The sequence below is a fragment of the Phalangium opilio genome, unplaced genomic scaffold (genome assembly GCF_054372755.1).
Source record: "Phalangium opilio isolate 3A_F unplaced genomic scaffold, DU_Popi_V2 ptg000500l_1, whole genome shotgun sequence".
Classification (NCBI taxonomy): domain Eukaryota; kingdom Metazoa; phylum Arthropoda; class Arachnida; order Opiliones; family Phalangiidae; genus Phalangium; species Phalangium opilio.
Window position 1 is genome coordinate 315,949 of NW_028324238.1, and position 19,538 is coordinate 335,486.

The 19,538-nt window shown below is 35.4% G+C and overlaps 1 protein-coding gene and 1 long non-coding RNA gene across 5 annotated transcripts in view; one reads left to right on the top strand and one right to left on the bottom strand.

Moving 5' to 3' along the window:
• LOC149591742 (uncharacterized) overlaps positions 1–19,538 on the bottom strand; it is a 141,166-nt gene that overhangs the window by 56,528 nt on the left and 65,100 nt on the right. The gene's annotated exons all lie outside the window — the stretch shown is intronic.
• LOC149591746 (uncharacterized) lies at positions 195–2,292 on the top strand. Its single transcript, XR_016379542.1, has 3 exons — positions 195–1,076; positions 1,257–1,294; positions 2,138–2,292. It is a non-coding gene; the product is annotated as an uncharacterized LOC149591746 (long non-coding RNA).

Sequence of the window (19,538 nt, forward strand, 5' to 3'; positions counted from 1 at the left end):
ACGAAAATAGAGATAAGAATGACATTTTCGATCTCTAGAAGTCGCTATATACAGAATTTGTGGGTGGAGTCAAAATATAAGCAGACGAAGTTTCTCAATAAAGTATGCGAGGATGGTACCAGAGGCTAAAGCTATGATCCGACGTTCTTATTACATAAATCCGTTTTTGTTATTAAAAATTAGAACATTTAATTAGTCTTAAAAACGATCGAGGACTACTGTGTCCGCCATTCGTGGATATTTGTTATTAATTATTATATTATAAAACAGAAAAAAGTTAACGGTACAATAGGTTCTATAGTTGAACTGGAAATAAGCAAGTCATCCTTTATATTGGTAACTTCAGTTAGTCTGGAAACCCTGAGGCTAAAACCAGGAACTTATCCCATATTGCGTAGATATTGCGCAAGAGGAAATAATACTTTAAAAGGGTCTGTAAAATATCGGCGGAAATTTGATTTATTTTTTTTTTTTCAAATTGTTGTCATAACCCCCGAGGGGGGGGGCTAGCAAAACAAAAGTGTTTCCTTCTTTCCGCTAAAATAGTGTTAAGGCATTTTCCTATTTTTGTGTTATTCAACCTAATCCGGCAGGTGATACAATAGGGCCAATCAAAGCGCCTTTGCTATTGCTACGGTCGACGGTTCTAGCATACGCAGCGGGGGGGTCTCGGACTCCTGGGAGTGGGGACTAGGGAAACACCGGAGCGGGGCGGCTCACAACCAATCACAGGAGATATTAACCCTGACGGAGGATCCGCTTTACAACCTCAAAATAATTCCTCTTTGACACGTTTTACATCAGCTGCTGACGTCAGTAATGGGGGGGGAGCACCTTTTTCCAAAAAAAAAATTAACGGTCCGCCAAGAACTTTACAGTCCCTTTAAAGGGAAACTGGTTATCCCCCCCCCCCTTAAAAAAGCAAAGGGTGGTACATTTTCAAGTTAACCAACTTACCGAGAACGTCTGTCTGTCTGGTCGTGGGTATTGTTATATGGTAAACGTCTAGACTCTGTCTTACACTCGAACTAAGTATAGCAATCGAAACCAAAGCGCGATGGACCGCAAACCTGAAGGTAAATTAATTTGGTTTACAAATGTTTAATAACGTGACGGATACTTCATGGTCACGTTATTAAACATTTGTAAATTTACTCCCACCATTGACAACAAATTCAATTTATATTACTAAATTAATTTGGTCAGTTAATTTCGACAGTGGACTAATAATTTTACATGAATTTCATTTATTTTAGTTAAAATTCTACTAAAAGGAGGACCTCTTCAAGGGCCGGTATGAATAGCACTTTTAATTAAAATTATTTAATTATTATAATTCATTAAATATAATTAAAGTATATACTTAAAAACTTACGCAATTTTATTTTTTATTGTTATTAAACCAGGAATACATAAAGGTAAATAGGAAGCATTGTGTTCCTCCATAAATATATCAATTGTTAATTTCTATGAATTCGGGTTTTGTGGGTATACCGGGCCTCATAATTCTGATGGCGCCTTTCAAACTGTGACTTTTTCATTGGTTGGGTAGCAACGCGAGTTCCTAGGGGCGCACGCGCAAGGTGCAACAGGCAGCGAGATTGATTATAAATTCGCCTGGTAAGATTCGTCATAGCTAACTCCTCCCACAAAAAAAGGTACCTAGATACGTTGAGTGAAAATGGCTGGTTACACAATGATTCCAATTAGCTGTATGTATTCCTGAATCCTGGTTGAATTAAATATCTAAATTAAGATGGTATTACCAAGAAGTGATATCTAGTTTATTAGGGAGAACGTAAAAATTCGCTCATTTCTAACTTTATCTCCAGTGACCAGTCCGAACGTAGGTCCGGAGTTAATCCCCGCCGCCTCTAAATTACAACCAGCCAGCATCTCATTGGTTCTTGAAAACTCGTGCACGTCAGCGCGACGCGAATGAGGAAAATTACAGTCATATTTTCCGACTGAGGAGAGGCGAAATAGCCCGACTGCCTCCTCTTACGTCCCCCCCTTGTATTTTGAAAGGGGGACTGGGACTATGGCGCGCGAATACTTAGGCATCTTACACCGTCTCCCTAATAAACTAGAAATCACTTCTTGGTATTACTAAGTAATTAATGACTTAATTTTGCAGCAACACGTTAAAGCTCCTAACCCACCCACACCGGATAATAGTGACAAAGAAGGGCAGAAGAAATCTAATTCCCATTAATAATTAAAGATAATTAAATGGATTGTTAATCTCATTAATAAAATTGCATTAAAAATTTGTTTGATTGTCTAAATTAAAATTAATTTAGTTAGAGTAATGGCGTCCTTGCAAAACTAGGTTCAGCCAAAGAGGGTATGAAGTGGGGGAGTGGAAGCTAGCACTGCAGCTTGGCAAGGCATTGTTTTTGAGTTCTCGCTTTTCTTTTTTATTTATTTGTTATATTTTCCTCGGTTCACCGTATTTTGACCAATAAGAGGGCAGAGAAAGATGCGTGCGCACACCGGAAGCGTAGAGGGAAAACTTTCAAAGCGATAACACTTAAGCCAAGCCTTCTACTCTCCCTCTTTCTATTCTCTTTGGTTTGGGCTTGGCCATGATTATCATTCTGTCAGCTCGACTTCATAATAAAGTAAATTAACTTTTGAGGTAAATTAACACAACCTCCGCTTCCATATTTTAAAAATGGCGGCCAGTAAAGTAACTAAAAATGTCCTGAAAAGCAACGCCATGTCCCTTTACTTAATACTATGCTTGCAGATTATAAACAGAATAATTAAGCATTTATCAAACCTAAATTAATATGAATGATAAAGAAACAAAGATTTCGAAATTTGGATAAAATCAGGGATAGATGTAATTTTAGAAGCAGGAATGGAGAACAGAGTAATCTGGGCGCGCGTCAAAGTCCCGGACCCCCTTCCACGGGACGGGGGAGGGCATGAAAGAATAGGCGGGTCATAGCGACAGAGGTAAAAAGGAATTACCAATTTTTCGCCGCGGTCCCCGTAAGCAACGTCATCAAAACGTAGTTTAAGTTAGCCAATAAGATAGTTTAAAACTTTCATTGCGTGTTGGAGGGAGGGGCTCTATACTGGGTGGTCTATGAGTCGGAATGAAGTAAATACGAACCGTTCTCCATTCCTACTTCTAAAATTACATCTATTTCTGATAAAATAAACTCTTGTAAATATATTCAGCTGCTGTTTTATACATATACATTTACATGTACATTAGATAACAATTTCATAGCGTTGAGCAACAACCAGTCACATCACACGACGTTTAGTCACGCATACGTTGGTATAGAAATATAAGATCACACAATATAATACGCCGCGAATAATAACTAACGAAGAAAATATATTATAATAATTATATTTATTTTAGTATTTAAAGGAATGGTGCACCCATAAACTTTTTTTGTCTCTTAGCGTCAATAGTACTTATATAAAGATAGTGGTACTACCGAAATTAAATTATTAGCGATAGTTTTCATTTTATAATTAAAATAAAATTTTATATGGACAAAACCCTTAACCCCTATCTCTAAACTTCACTGTCGTGCTTTTCCAGACCTGCCAGATGACTGGCTGGTTTAAATAGCGTTTAGCCAATGAGATTTTAGCACTCCAAGCAGAAGAATTTAGGTCGGGGTTTTTTTTTTGAGTCTGACAATTTCGTCTTCACTCTTCAAGTATGTTTAGCTCTCGTTAGTCGTTTCGTTGATCAATTTGAATCAAAATTAATTGCCGAAATGCCAAGTTGTATTATAAAAGACTGTCAGAGTGTTAACTCTAGGTGTGCGGTTAGTTTTTATACTGTTCCCGATCACTGTAAGTACCCTTATAGTGCATCCTTGGATGAGACTGTACAGTCTCATCCAAGGTGCATCAAAATGGTTACGAATTACGATTCGCTAGCGTACTAGCTAGGCCTTGCTACGGCCGTCTACGAGCAGGCTTGGCTACGGCTCTACCGGCGCTGCCAACGTACCTTGTCGCCGGTCTAGTGCTCAACCGCGTAATAGTCAAGTTTACTTTTTAGTAGAAGCTTGTCCTATAGATACCTCGGCCAATAAGATGGAGGACATACGGCTGGTATGGTCCGTCATACATAGTTGAAAAAAAAACCGGTCCGCAAGGTTAAAAAGTTTGAGAAGCGCTGCTTTATATGGTGCGCATTTACTTTCAGTGCATGGAGCCACAAATAAGCTTTGGAGTTATGTAACGTTAACAGTCATGTTGACAAATTAAGAAAATCGTTGAGGTGAAACGAGAGGATAGTGTTTACACGGCAACCCTGTTGTGAATCTGGGGTCGACTAATCTGCAGGTCCTCTGAATGTCTGAAATGCAGTCCACGGTAGGAAACCTACTATTTGTAGTATGCAAGTTCGGTTCACATTTACAAATATAAGAAAGTAATTCTAAAATTCATTGCCTAACATACAGTCCAACAAAATTAGAGTTTCAACTCGAAATCTTTTGACTAAAATGCGGTACTCTGAAATGCAGTCCTCGAAAATTATTAATTACAACTCCGAAATCGGTTGACTAAAACGCAGTACTCTGAAATGCAGTCCTCGAAAATTATTATTTTGAACTCTGAAATCTTTTGAATAAAACGTAGTACTCTGAAATGCAGTCCTCGAAAACTATTGATTTGAACTCTGAAATCGGTTGACTAAAATGCAGTACTCTGAAAAGCAGTCCTCGAAAATTATTAATTTCAACTCTGAAATCGGTTGACTAAAACGCAGTACTCTGAAATGCAGTCCTCGAAAACTATAAATTTCAACTCTGAATTCGGTTGACTAAAATGCAGTTCTCTGAAATGCAGTCCACGAAAATAATAAATTTCAAATCTGAAATCGGTTGACTAAAACGCAGTACTCTGAAATGCAGTTCTCGAAAATTATTATTTTGAACTCTGAAATCTTTTGACTAAAACGCAGCACTCTGAAATGCAGTCCTCGAAAACTACTAATTTCAACTCTGAAATCAGTTGACTAAAATGCAGTTCTCTGAAAAGCAGTCCTCGAAAACTATAAATTTCAACTCTGAAATCGTTTGACTAAAACGCGGTACTCTGAAATGCAGTCCTCGAAAACTATGAATTTGAACCCTGAAATCGGTTGACTAAAACGCAGTACTCTGAAATGCAGTCCTCGAAAACTATAAATTTCAACTCTGAAATCAGTTGACTAAAATGCAGTTCTCTGAAAAGCAGTCTTCGAAAACTATAAATTTCAACTCTGAAATCGTTTGACTAAAACGCAGTACTCTGAAATGCAGCCCTCGAAAATATTATTTTGAACTCTGAAATCTTTTGACTAAAACGTAGTACTCTGAAATGCAGTCCTCGAAAACTATTAATTTGAACTCTGAAATCGGTTGACTAAAACGCAGTACTCTGAAATGCAGTTCTCGAAAACTATAAATTTCAACTCTGAAATCGGTTGACTAAAATGCAGTACTCTGAAATGCAGTCCTCGAAAATAATAAATTTCAACTCTGAAATCTTTTGACTAAAACGCAGTACTCTGAAATGCAGTCCTCGAAAATATTATTTTGAACTCTGAAATCTTTGGACTAAAACGCAGTACTCTGAAATGCAGTCCTCGAAAACTATAAATTTCAACTCTGAATTCGGTTGACTAAAACGCAGTACTCTGAAATGCAGTCCTAAAAATCCTAATTTCAACTCTGAAATCTTTTGACTAAAACGCAGTACTCTGAAATGCAGTCCACGAATAGTATTAATTTCAACTCTGAATTCGGTTGACTAAAACGCAGTACTCTGAAATGCAGTCCTAAAAATCCTAATTTCAACTCTGAAATCTTTTGACTAAAACGCAGTACTCTGAAATGCAGTCCACGAAAAATATTAATTTCAACTCTGAATTCGGTTGACTAAAATGCAGTACTCTGAAATGCAGTCCACGAAAATAATAAATTTTAAATCTGAAATCGGTTGACTAAAACGCAGTACTCTGAAATGCAGTCCTCGAAAATTATTATTTTGAACTCTGAAATCTTTTGACTAAAACGCAGCACTCAGAAATGCAGTCCTCGAAAATATTATTTTGAACTCTGAAATCTTTGGACTAAAACGCAGTACTCTGAAATGTAGTCCTCGAAAACTATAAATTTCAACTCTGAATTCGGTTGACTAAAATGCAGTTCTCTGAAAAGCAGTCCTCGAAAACTATAAATTTCAACTCTGAAATCTTTTGACTAAAACGTAATACTCTGAAATGCAGTCCTCGAAAACTATTAATTTGAACTCTGAAATCGGTTGACTAAAACGCAGTACTCTGAAATGCAGTCCTCGAAAACTATTAATTTGAACTCTGAAATCTTTTGACTAAAACGCAGTACTCTGAAATGCAGTCCACAAAAAGTATTAATTTCAACTCTGAATTCGGTTGACTAAAATGCAGTACTCTGAAAAGCAGTCCACGAAAATAATAAATTTCAACTCTGAAATCGGTTGACTAAAATGCAGTACTCTGAAATGCAGTCCTAAAAAATCCAAATTTCAACTCTGAAATCTTTTGACTAAAACGTAGTACTCTGAAATGCAGTCCTCGAAAACTATTAATTTTAACTCTGAAATCGGTTGACTAAAATGCAGTACTCTGAGAAGCAGTCCTCGAAAATTATTAATTTCAACTCTGAAATCGGTTGACTAAAACGCAGTACTCTGAAATGCAGTCCTCGAAAATAATAAATTTCAACTCTTAAATCTTTTGACTAAAACGCAGTACTCTGAAATGCAGTCCTCGAAAATACTATTTTGAACTCTGAAATCTTTGGACTAAAACGCAGTACTCTGAAATGCAGTCCTCGAAAACTATAAATTTCAACTCTGAATTCGGTTGACTAAAACGCAGTACTCTGAAATGCAGTCCTAAAAATCCTAATTTCAACTCTGAAATCTTTTGACTAAAACGCAGTACTCTGAAATGCAGTCCACGAAAAGTATTAATTTCAACTCTGAATTCGGTTGACTAAAACGCAGTACTCTGAAATGCAATCCTAATTTCAACTCTGAAATCTTTTGACTAAAACGCAGTACTCTGAAATGCAGTCCACGAAAAATATTAATTTCAACTCTGAATTCGGTTGACTAAAATGCAGTACTCTGAAATGCAGTCCACGAAAATAATAAATTTTAAATCTGAAATCGGTTGACTAAAACGCAGTACTCTGAAATGCAGTCCTCGAAAATTATTATTTTGAACTCTGAAATCTTTTGAATAAAACGTAGTACTCTGAAATGCAGTCCTCGAAAACTATTAATTTGAACTCTGAAATCGGTTGACTAAAATGCAGTACTCTGAAAAGCAGTCCTCGAAAATTATTAATTTCAACTCTGAAATCGGTTGACTAAAACGCAGTACTCTGAAATGCAGTCCTAAACAATCCTAATTTCAACTCTGAAATCGGTTGACTAAAACGCAGTACTCTGAAATGCAGTTCTCGAAAACTATAAATTTCAACTCTGAAATCGGTTGACTAAAATGCAGTACTCTGAAATGCAGTCCTCGAAAATAATAAATTTCAACTCTGAAATCTTTTGACTAAAACGCAGTACTCTGAAATGCAGTCCTCGAAAATATTATTTTGAACTCTGAAATCTTTGGACTAAAACGCAGTACTCTGAAATGCAGTCCTCGAAAACTATAAATTTCAACTCTGAATTCGGTTGACTAAAACGCAGTACTCTGAAATGCAGTCCTAAAAATCCTAATTTCAACTCTGAAATCTTTTGACTAAAACGCAGTACTCTGAAATGCAGTCCACGAATAGTATTAATTTCAACTCTGAATTCGGTTGACTAAAACGCAGTACTCTGAAATGCAGTCCTAAAAATCCTAATTTCAACTCTGAAATCTTTTGACTAAAACGCAGTACTCTGAAATGCAGTCCACGAAAAATATTAATTTCAACTCTGAATTCGGTTGACTAAAATGCAGTACTCTGAAATGCAGTCCACGAAAATAATAAATTTTAAATCTGAAATCGGTTGACTAAAACGCAGTACTCTGAAATGCAGTCCTCGAAAATTATTATTTTGAACTCTGAAATCTTTTGACTAAAACGCAGCACTCAGAAATGCAGTCCTCGAAAATATTATTTTGAACTCTGAAATCTTTGGACTAAAACGCAGTACTCTGAAATGTAGTCCTCGAAAACTATAAATTTCAACTCTGAATTCGGTTGACTAAAATGCAGTTCTCTGAAAAGCAGTCCTCGAAAACTATAAATTTCAACTCTGAAATCTTTTGACTAAAACGTAATACTCTGAAATGCAGTCCTCGAAAACTATTAATTTGAACTCTGAAATCGGTTGACTAAAACGCAGTACTCTGAAATGCAGTCCTCGAAAACTATTAATTTGAACTCTGAAATCTTTTGACTAAAACGCAGTACTCTGAAATGCAGTCCACAAAAAGTATTAATTTCAACTCTGAATTCGGTTGACTAAAATGCAGTACTCTGAAAAGCAGTCCACGAAAATAATAAATTTCAACTCTGAAATCGGTTGACTAAAATGCAGTACTCTGAAATGCAGTCCTAAAAAATCCAAATTTCAACTCTGAAATCTTTTGACTAAAACGTAGTACTCTGAAATGCAGTCCTCGAAAACTATTAATTTTAACTCTGAAATCGGTTGACTAAAATGCAGTACTCTGAGAAGCAGTCCTCGAAAATTATTAATTTCAACTCTGAAATCGGTTGACTAAAACGCAGTACTCTGAAATGCAGTCCTCGAAAATAATAAATTTCAACTCTTAAATCTTTTGACTAAAACGCAGTACTCTGAAATGCAGTCCTCGAAAATATTATTTTGAACTCTGAAATCTTTGGACTAAAACGCAGTACTCTGAAATGCAGTCCTCGAAAACTATAAATTTCAACTCTGAATTCGGTTGACTAAAACGCAGTACTCTGAAATGCAGTCCTAAAAATCCTAATTTCAACTCTGAAATCTTTTGACTAAAACGCAGTACTCTGAAATGCAGTCCACGAAAAGTATTAATTTCAACTCTGAATTCGGTTGACTAAAACGCAGTACTCTGAAATGCAATCCTAATTTCAACTCTGAAATCTTTTGACTAAAACGCAGTACTCTGAAATGCAGTCCACGAAAAATATTAATTTCAACTCTGAATTCGGTTGACTAAAATGCAGTACTCTGAAATGCAGTCCACGAAAATAATAAATTTTAAATCTGAAATCGGTTGACTAAAACGCAGTACTCTGAAATGCAGTCCTCGAAAATTATTATTTTGAACTCTGAAATCTTTTGAATAAAACGTAGTACTCTGAAATGCAGTCCTCGAAAGCTATTAATTTGAACTCTGAAATCGGTTGACTAAAATGCAGTACTCTGAAAAGCAGTCCTCGAAAATTATTAATTTCAACTCTGAAATCGGTTGACTAAAACGCAGTACTCTGAAATGCAGTCCTAAACAATCCTAATTTCAACTCTGAAATCTTTTGACTAAAACGCAGTACCCTGAAATGCAGTCCTCGAAAACTATAAATTTCAACTCTGAATTCGGTTGACTAAAATGCAGTTCTCTGAAATGCAGTCCACGAAAATAATAAATTTCAAATCTGAAATCGGTTGACTAAAACGCAGTACTCTGAAATGCAGTTCTCGAAAATTATTATTTTGAACTCTGAAATCTTTTGACTAAAACGCAGCACTCTGAAATGCAGTCCTCGAAAACTATTAATTTCAACTCTGAAATCAGTTGACTAAAATGCAGTTCTCTGAAAAGCAGTCCTCGAAAACTATAAATTTCAACTCTGAAATCGTTTGACTAAAACGCGGTACTCTGAAATGCAGTCCTCGAAAACTATGAATTTGAACCCTGAAATCGGTTGACTAAAATGCAGTACTCTGAAAAGCAGTCCTCGAAAATTATTAATTTCAATTCTGAAATCGGTTGACTAAAACGCAGTACTCTGAAATGCAGTCCTAAACAATCCTAATTTCAACTCTGAAATCTTTTGACTAAAACGCAGTACTCTGAAATGCAGTCCTCGAAAACTATAAATTTCAACTCTGAATTCGGTTGACTAAAATGCAGTTCTCTGAAATGCAGTCCACGAAAATAATAAATTTCAAATCTGAAATCGGTTGACTAAAACGCAGCACTCTGAAATGCAGTCCTCGAAAATATTATTTTGAACTCTGAAATCTTTGGACTAAAACGCAGTACTCTGAAATGCAGTCCTCGAAAACTATAAATTTCAACTCTGAATTCGGTTGACTAAAATGCAGTTCTCTGAAAAGCAGTCCTCGAAAACTATAAATTTCAACTCTGAAATCGTTTGGCTAAAACGCAGTACTCTGAAATGCAGTCCTCGAAAATATTATTTTGAACTCTGAAATCTTTTGACTAAAACGTAATACTCTGAAATGCAGTCCTCGAAAACTATTAATTTGAACTCTGAAATCGGTTGACTAAAACGCAGTACTCTGAAATGCAGTCCTCGAAAACTATTAATTTGAACTCTGAAATCTTTTGACTAAAACGCAGTACTCTGAAATGCAGTCCACAAAAAGTATTAATTTCAACTCTGAATTCGGTTGACTAAAATGCAGTACTCTGAAAAGCAGTCCACGAAAATAATAAATTTCAACTCTGAAATCGGTTGACTAAAATGCAGTACTCTGAAATGCAGTCCTAAAAAATCCAAATTTCAACTCTGAAATCTTTTGACTAAAACGTAGTACTCTGAAATGCAGTCCTCGAAAACTATTAATTTGAACTCTGAAATCGGTTGACTAAAACGCAGTACTCTGAAATGCAGTCCTCGAAAATATTATTTTGAACTCTGAAATCTTTGGACTAAAACGCAGTACTCTGAAATGCAGTCCTCGAAAACTATAAATTTCAACTCTGAATTCGGTTGACTAAAACGCAGTACTCTGAAATGCAGTCCTAAAAATCCTAATTTCAACTCTGAAATCTTTTGACTAAAACGCAGTACTCTGAAATGCAGTCCACGAATAGTATTAATTTCAACTCTGAATTCGGTTGACTAAAACGCAGTACTCTGAAATGCAGTCCTAAAAATCCTAATTTCAACTCTGAAATCTTTTGACTAAAACGCAGTACTCTGAAATGCAGTCCACGAAAAATATTAATTTCAACTCTGAATTCGGTTGACTAAAATGCAGTACTCTGAAATGCAGTCCTCGAAAATTATTATTTTGAACTCTGAAATCTTTTGACTAAAACGCAGCACTCAGAAATGCAGTCCTCGAAAATATTATTTTGAACTCTGAAATCTTTGGACTAAAACGCAGTACTCTGAAATGTAGTCCTCGAAAACTATAAATTTCAACTCTGAATTCGGTTGACTAAAATGCAGTTCTCTGAAAAGCAGTCCTCGAAAACTATAAATTTCAACTCTGAAATCTTTTGACTAAAACGTAATACTCTGAAATGCAGTCCTCGAAAACTATTAATTTGAACTCTGAAATCGGTTGACTAAAACGCAGTACTCTGAAATGCAGTCCTCGAAAACTATTAATTTGAACTCTGAAATCTTTTGACTAAAACGCAGTACTCTGAAATGCAGTCCACAAAAAGTATTAATTTCAACTCTGAATTCGGTTGACTAAAATGCAGTACTCTGAAAAGCAGTCCACGAAAATAATAAATTTCAACTCTGAAATCGGTTGACTAAAATGCAGTACTCTGAAATGCAGTCCTAAAAAATCCAAATTTCAACTCTGAAATCTTTTGACTAAAACGTAGTACTCTGAAATGCAGTCCTCGAAAACTATTAATTTTAACTCTGAAATCGGTTGACTAAAATGCAGTACTCTGAGAAGCAGTCCTCGAAAATTATTAATTTCAACTCTGAAATCGGTTGACTAAAACGCAGTACTCTGAAATGCAGTCCTCGAAAATAATAAATTTCAACTCTTAAATCTTTTGACTAAAACGCAGTACTCTGAAATGCAGTCCTCGAAAATATTATTTTGAACTCTGAAATCTTTGGACTAAAACGCAGTACTCTGAAATGCAGTCCTCGAAAACTATAAATTTCAACTCTGAATTCGGTTGACTAAAACGCAGTACTCTGAAATGCAGTCCTAAAAATCCTAATTTCAACTCTGAAATCTTTTGACTAAAACGCAGTACTCTGAAATGCAGTCCACGAAAAGTATTAATTTCAACTCTGAATTCGGTTGACTAAAACGCAGTACTCTGAAATGCAATCCTAATTTCAACTCTGAAATCTTTTGACTAAAACGCAGTACTCTGAAATGCAGTCCACGAAAAATATTAATTTCAACTCTGAATTCGGTTGACTAAAATGCAGTACTCTGAAATGCAGTCCACGAAAATAATAAATTTTAAATCTGAAATCGGTTGACTAAAACGCAGTACTCTGAAATGCAGTCCTCGAAAATTATTATTTTGAACTCTGAAATCTTTTGAATAAAACGTAGTACTCTGAAATGCAGTCCTCGAAAACTATTAATTTGAACTCTGAAATCGGTTGACTAAAATGCAGTACTCTGAAAAGCAGTCCTCGAAAATTATTAATTTCAACTCTGAAATCGGTTGACTAAAACGCAGTACTCTGAAATGCAGTCCTAAACAATCCTAATTTCAACTCTGAAATCTTTTGACTAAAACGCAGTACTCTGAAATGCAGTCCTCGAAAACTATAAATTTCAACTCTGAATTCGGTTGACTAAAATGCAGTTCTCTGAAATGCAGTCCACGAAAATAATAAATTTCAAATCTGAAATCTTTTGACTAAAACGCAGTACTCTGAAATGCAGTCCTCGAAAATATTATTTTGAACTCTGAAATCTTTGGACTAAAACGCAGTACTCTGAAATGCAGTCCTCGAAAACTATAAATTTCAACTCTGAATTCGGTTGACTAAAACGCAGTACTCTGAAATGCAGTCCTAAAAATCCTAATTTCAACTCTGAAATCTTTTGACTAAAACGCAGTACTCTGAAATGCAGTCCACGAAAAGTATTAATTTCAACTCTGAATTCGGTTGACTAAAACGCAGTACTCTGAAATGCAATCCTAATTTCAACTCTGAAATCTTTTGACTAAAACGCAGTACTCTGAAATGCAGTCCACGAAAAATATTAATTTCAACTCTGAATTCGGTTGACTAAAATGCAGTACTCTGAAATGCAGTCCACGAAAATAATAAATTTTAAATCTGAAATCGGTTGACTAAAACGCAGTACTCTGAAATGCAGTCCTCGAAAATTATTATTTTGAACTCTGAAATCTTTTGAATAAAACGTAGTACTCTGAAATGCAGTCCTCGAAAGCTATTAATTTGAACTCTGAAATCGGTTGACTAAAATGCAGTACTCTGAAAAGCAGTCCTCGAAAATTATTAATTTCAACTCTGAAATCGGTTGACTAAAACGCAGTACTCTGAAATGCAGTCCTAAACAATCCTAATTTCAACTCTGAAATCTTTTGACTAAAACGCAGTACCCTGAAATGCAGTCCTCGAAAACTATAAATTTCAACTCTGAATTCGGTTGACTAAAATGCAGTTCTCTGAAATGCAGTCCACGAAAATAATAAATTTCAAATCTGAAATCGGTTGACTAAAACGCAGTACTCTGAAATGCAGTTCTCGAAAATTATTATTTTGAACTCTGAAATCTTTTGACTAAAACGCAGCACTCTGAAATGCAGTCCTCGAAAACTATTAATTTCAACTCTGAAATCAGTTGACTAAAATGCAGTTCTCTGAAAAGCAGTCCTCGAAAACTATAAATTTCAACTCTGAAATCGTTTGACTAAAACGCGGTACTCTGAAATGCAGTCCTCGAAAACTATGAATTTGAACCCTGAAATCGGTTGACTAAAATGCAGTACTCTGAAAAGCAGTCCTCGAAAATTATTAATTTCAATTCTGAAATCGGTTGACTAAAACGCAGTACTCTGAAATGCAGTCCTAAACAATCCTAATTTCAACTCTGAAATCTTTTGACTAAAACGCAGTACTCTGAAATGCAGTCCTCGAAAACTATAAATTTCAACTCTGAATTCGGTTGACTAAAATGCAGTTCTCTGAAATGCAGTCCACGAAAATAATAAATTTCAAATCTGAAATCGGTTGACTAAAACGCAGCACTCTGAAATGCAGTCCTCGAAAATATTATTTTGAACTCTGAAATCTTTGGACTAAAACGCAGTACTCTGAAATGCAGTCCTCGAAAACTATAAATTTCAACTCTGAATTCGGTTGACTAAAATGCAGTTCTCTGAAAAGCAGTCCTCGAAAACTATAAATTTCAACTCTGAAATCGTTTGGCTAAAACGCAGTACTCTGAAATGCAGTCCTCGAAAATATTATTTTGAACTCTGAAATCTTTTGACTAAAACGTAATACTCTGAAATGCAGTCCTCGAAAACTATTAATTTGAACTCTGAAATCGGTTGACTAAAACGCAGTACTCTGAAATGCAGTCCTCGAAAACTATTAATTTGAACTCTGAAATCTTTTGACTAAAACGCAGTACTCTGAAATGCAGTCCACAAAAAGTATTAATTTCAACTCTGAATTCGGTTGACTAAAATGCAGTACTCTGAAAAGCAGTCCACGAAAATAATAAATTTCAACTCTGAAATCGGTTGACTAAAATGCAGTACTCTGAAATGCAGTCCTAAAAAATCCAAATTTCAACTCTGAAATCTTTTGACTAAAACGTAGTACTCTGAAATGCAGTCCTCGAAAACTATTAATTTGAACTCTGAAATCGGTTGACTAAAATGCAGTACTCTGAAAAGCAGTCCTCGAAAATTATTAATTTCAACTCTGAAATCGGTTGACTAAAACGCAGTACTCTGAAATGCAGTCCTCGAAAATATTATTTTGAACTCTGAAATCTTTTGACTAAAACGTAATACTCTGAAATGCAGTCCTCGAAAACTATTAATTTGAACTCTGAAATCGGTTGACTAAAACGCAGTACTCTGAAATGCAGTCCTCGAAAACTATTAATTTCAACTCTGAAATCTTTTGACTAAAACGCAGTACTCTGAAATGCAGTCCACAAAAAGTATTAATTTCAACTCTGAATTCGGTTGACTAAAATGCAGTACTCTGAAAAGCAGTCCACGAAAATAATAAATTTCAACTCTGAAATCGGTTGACTAAAATGCAGTACTCTGAAATGCAGTCCTAAAAAATCCAAATTTCAACTCTGAAATCTTTTGACTAAAACGTAGAACTCTGAAATGCAGTCCTCGAAAACTATTAATTTGAACTCTGAAATCGAATGACTAAAATGCAGTACTCTGAAAAGCAGTCCTCGAAAATTATTAATTTCAACTCTGAAATCGGTTGACTAAAACGCAGTACTCTGAAATGCAGTCCTAAACAATCCTAATTTCAACTCTGAAATCTTTTGACTAAAACGCAGCACTCTGAAATGCAGTCCTCGAAAACTATTAATTTCAACTCTGAAATCAGTTGACTAAAACGCAGTACTCTGAAATGCAGTCCACAAAAAGTATTAATTTCAACTCTGAATTCGGTTGACTAAAATGCAGTACTCTGAAAAGCAGTCCACGAAAATAATAAATTTCAACTCTGAAATCGGTTGACTAAAATGCAGTACTCTGAAATGCAGTCCTAAAAAATCCAAATTTCAACTCTGAAATCTTTTGACTAAAACGTAGAACTCTGAAATGCAGTCCTCGAAAACTATTAATTTGAACTCTGAAATCGAATGACTAAAATGCAGTACTCTGAAAAGCAGTCCTCGAAAATTATTAATTTCAACTCTGAAATCGGTTGACTAAAACGCAGTACTCTAAAATGCTGTCCTAAACAATCCTTATTTCAACTCTGAAATCTTTTGACTAAAAAGCAGTACTCTGAAATGCAGTCCTCGAAAATTATTAATTTGATATTATTTAGGACTGCATTTCAGAGTACTGCGTTATAGTCAAAAGATTTCAGAGTTGAAATTTATTATTTTCGTGGACTGCTTTTCAGAGTACTGCATTTTAGTCAACCGAATTCATAGTTGAAATTAATACTTTTCGTGGACTGCATTTCAGAGTACTGCGTTTTAGTCAAAAGATTTCAGAGTTGAAATTAGGATTTTTAGGACTGCATTTCAGAGTACTGCGTTTTAGTCAAAAGATTTCAGAGTTGAAATTAATACTTTTCGTGGACTGCATTTCAGAGTACTGCGTTATAGTGTAAAGATTTCAGAGTTAAAATTAGGATTGTTGAGGACTGCATTTCAGAGTACTGCATTTTATTCAACCGATTTCAGAGTTGAAATTTATTATTTTCGTGGACTGCTTTTCAGAGTACTGCATTTTAGTCAACCGAATTCAGAGTTGAAATTAATATTTTTCGTGGACTGCATTTCAGAGTACTGCGTTTTAGTCAAAAGATTTCAGAGTTGAAATTAGGATTGCATTTCAGAGTACTGCGTTTTAGTCAACCGAATTCAGAGTTGAAATTAATTCTTTTCGTGGACTGCATTTCAGAGTACTGCGTTTTAGTCAAAAGATTTCAGAGTTGAAATTAGGATTTTTTGGACTGCATTTCAGAGTACTGCGTTTTAGTCCAAAGATTTCAGAGTTGAAATTAATACTTTTCGTGGACTGCATTTCAGAGTACTGCGTTTTAGTCAAAAGATTTCAGAGATGTAATTAATAATTTTCAAGGACTGCTTTTCAGAGTACTGCACTTTAGTCAACCGAATTCAGATTTGAAATTAATACTTTTCGTGGACTGCATTTCAGAGTACTGCGTTTTAGTCAAAAGATTTCAGAGTTGAAATTAGGATTTTTAGGACTGCATTTCAGAGTACTGCGTTTTAGTCAAAAGATTTCAGAGTTGAAATTAATACTTTTCGTGGACTGCATTTCAGAGTACTGCGTTATAGTGTAAAGATTTCAGAGTTAAAATTAGGATTGTTGAGGACTGCATTTCAGAGTACTGCATTTTATTCAACCGATTTCAGAGTTGAAATTTATTATTTTCGTGGACTGCTTTTCAGAGTACTGCATTTTAGTCAACCGAATTCAGAGTTGAAATTAATTCTTTTCGTGGACTGCATTTCAGAGTACTGCGTTTTAGTCAAAAGATTTCAGAGTTGAAATTAGGATTTTTAGGACTGCATTTCAGAGTACTGCGTTTTAGTCAAAAGATTTCAGAGTTGAAATTAATACTTTTCGTGGACTGCATTTCAGAGTACTGCGTTTTAGTCAAAAGATTTCAGAGTTGTAATTAATAATTTTCTAGGACTGCTTTTCAGAGTACTGCACTTTAGTCAACCGAATTCAGATTTGAAATTAATACTTTTCGTGGACTGCATTTCAGAGTACTGCGTTTTAGTCAAAAGATTTCAGAGTTGTAATTAGGATTTTTAGGACTGCATTTCAGAGTACTGCGTTTTAGTCAAAAGATTTCAGAGTTGAAATTAATACTTTTCGTGGACTGCATTTCAGAGTACTGCGTTTTAGTCAAAAGATTTCAGAGTTGTAACTAATAATTTTCAAGGACTGCATTTCAGAGTACTGCGTTTTAGTCAAAAGATTTCAGAGTTGAAATTAGGATTGTTGAGGACTGCATTTCAGAGTACTGCATTTTAGTCAACCGATTTCAGAGTTGAAATTTATTATTTTCGTGGACTGCTTTTCAGAGTACTGCATTTTAGTCAACCGAATTCTGAGTTGAAATTAATACTTTTCGTGGACTGCATTTCAGAGTACTGCGTTTTAGTCAAAAGATTTCAGAGTTGAAATTAATACTTTTCGTGGACTGCATTTCAGAGTCTTGCGTTTTAGTCAAAAGATTTCAGAGTTGTAATTAATAATTTTCAAGGACTGCATTTCAGAGTACTGCGTTTTAGTCAAAAGATTTCAGAGTTGAAATTAGGATTTTTGAGGACTGACTGCATTTCAGAGTACCGCATTTTAGTCAAAAGATTTCAGAGTTGAAACTCTAATTTTGTTGGACCCTATGTTAGGCAATGAATTTTAGAATTGCTTTCTTATATTTGTAAATGTGAACCGAACCTGCATACTACAAATAGTAGGTTTCCTACCGTGGACTGCATTTCAGACATTCAGAGGACCTGCAGATTAGTCGACCCCGTGAATCTGGCTTTGAACATAGAGGGTATACCGTTGAGGAGTAGAAAATTGGGCCTTTACAAACACGTAAAGGTAATATAAGTCCAAAGTTTTATCTCTTCATTTTCCCCCCATCGTATTATTTTAATGTGTACAAGTATATCCTTATTGGATGTAAAATTTCGTCTAATTTACAGTTTATTCGCTATGCTTTGTATACTGCTTTAATATTTCATAAATTTTAACTTCAGTATTTGCTCATAAAAAAGAAACATTTCCATATCTTGGTAAATAATTTTGTAAGTAGGCCCTCCTCTTGACTCGGCGAGGTAACATTTTGGTTTTCTCAACTTGTTTATTTTTTATGATGTAACCATTTATATTTTATATGGAGTGTTTTTATTCTAGCGAAAATATTTTTTCTTTAAAAGTGCATTGATGTTTCTCCAAAGAGGAGCTTTGGTTTCCCCATAGTTGTAACAAAAGCGCATAGATAACCAGAAAGTGAAGAACGATCGAGAAGCCTAACCCACAACCTGAGAAATGAGTTCCCCTATAGTCGGTTCAAGATTTCCGTCCCCCCCCCCATTCAAAGCAAAGGGAAGAGTTGTCTTTTGCCGCGCCGGAGTCTCCGGAGAGGTACTTTTGCGTAGTTTTACACAAGGTACATGCGTAAGTTGGCTAGAAATAGTTCACTTATTTCCTTAATTTCACGTCGTCTGCTATAGTTTATTTCCAAGGCCTAATGTGACGGTCTTGTCAGAATGTCAGATATCAATGTAACTAATATATCTCTCTTGCGCCCACCTACCACGGTGCACAGCCGTAAACAAACTTCTCTGACTATTCTTTCCTCTATGTTGCGCCGATTGCGCATGTGTGGAACTCTGATACTGAGCTACATCTCGGCAACGGTTTTGAAAGGGGATTGACGGAGAATTTGGACTCTCCTAGCTACTAGCAAAACCATGCTTTTAAAACACATTGTGCTCTTCAGCGGATTATTCTGTTACTTCATTTTCTTTGAGCAATGCAACGTGTAATAATATCAGATTCAAAGTATCTAGAAACCCTTAAAAGAAAATTGTTTAAAGAAATAATCAAGAGACATACGAAACACAAGATTCAAAAGGTACTTTTTTAATGAAAGGATTCACGGTTTTTCAGCTCGGTATGCTTTAATTTTAATTTGACTCGTGCAGAGAGAATTTATAATAGGGAGTGGAAGCTCTTGCCCTTGACAATGCTAAATACAATGTAGCTCAAACAAGTAGGCTGCGACGCTAAAACTGGCCGGGTAAATTTCCGGTCACTTGACTCTCCTCTAAATTTTAAAGTTTGCCCTCAATCCCTGTTGGTTGTACAATTACCCAATAAGGGTTCGCGATTTCGAGTGCGACTGGCGCCATTT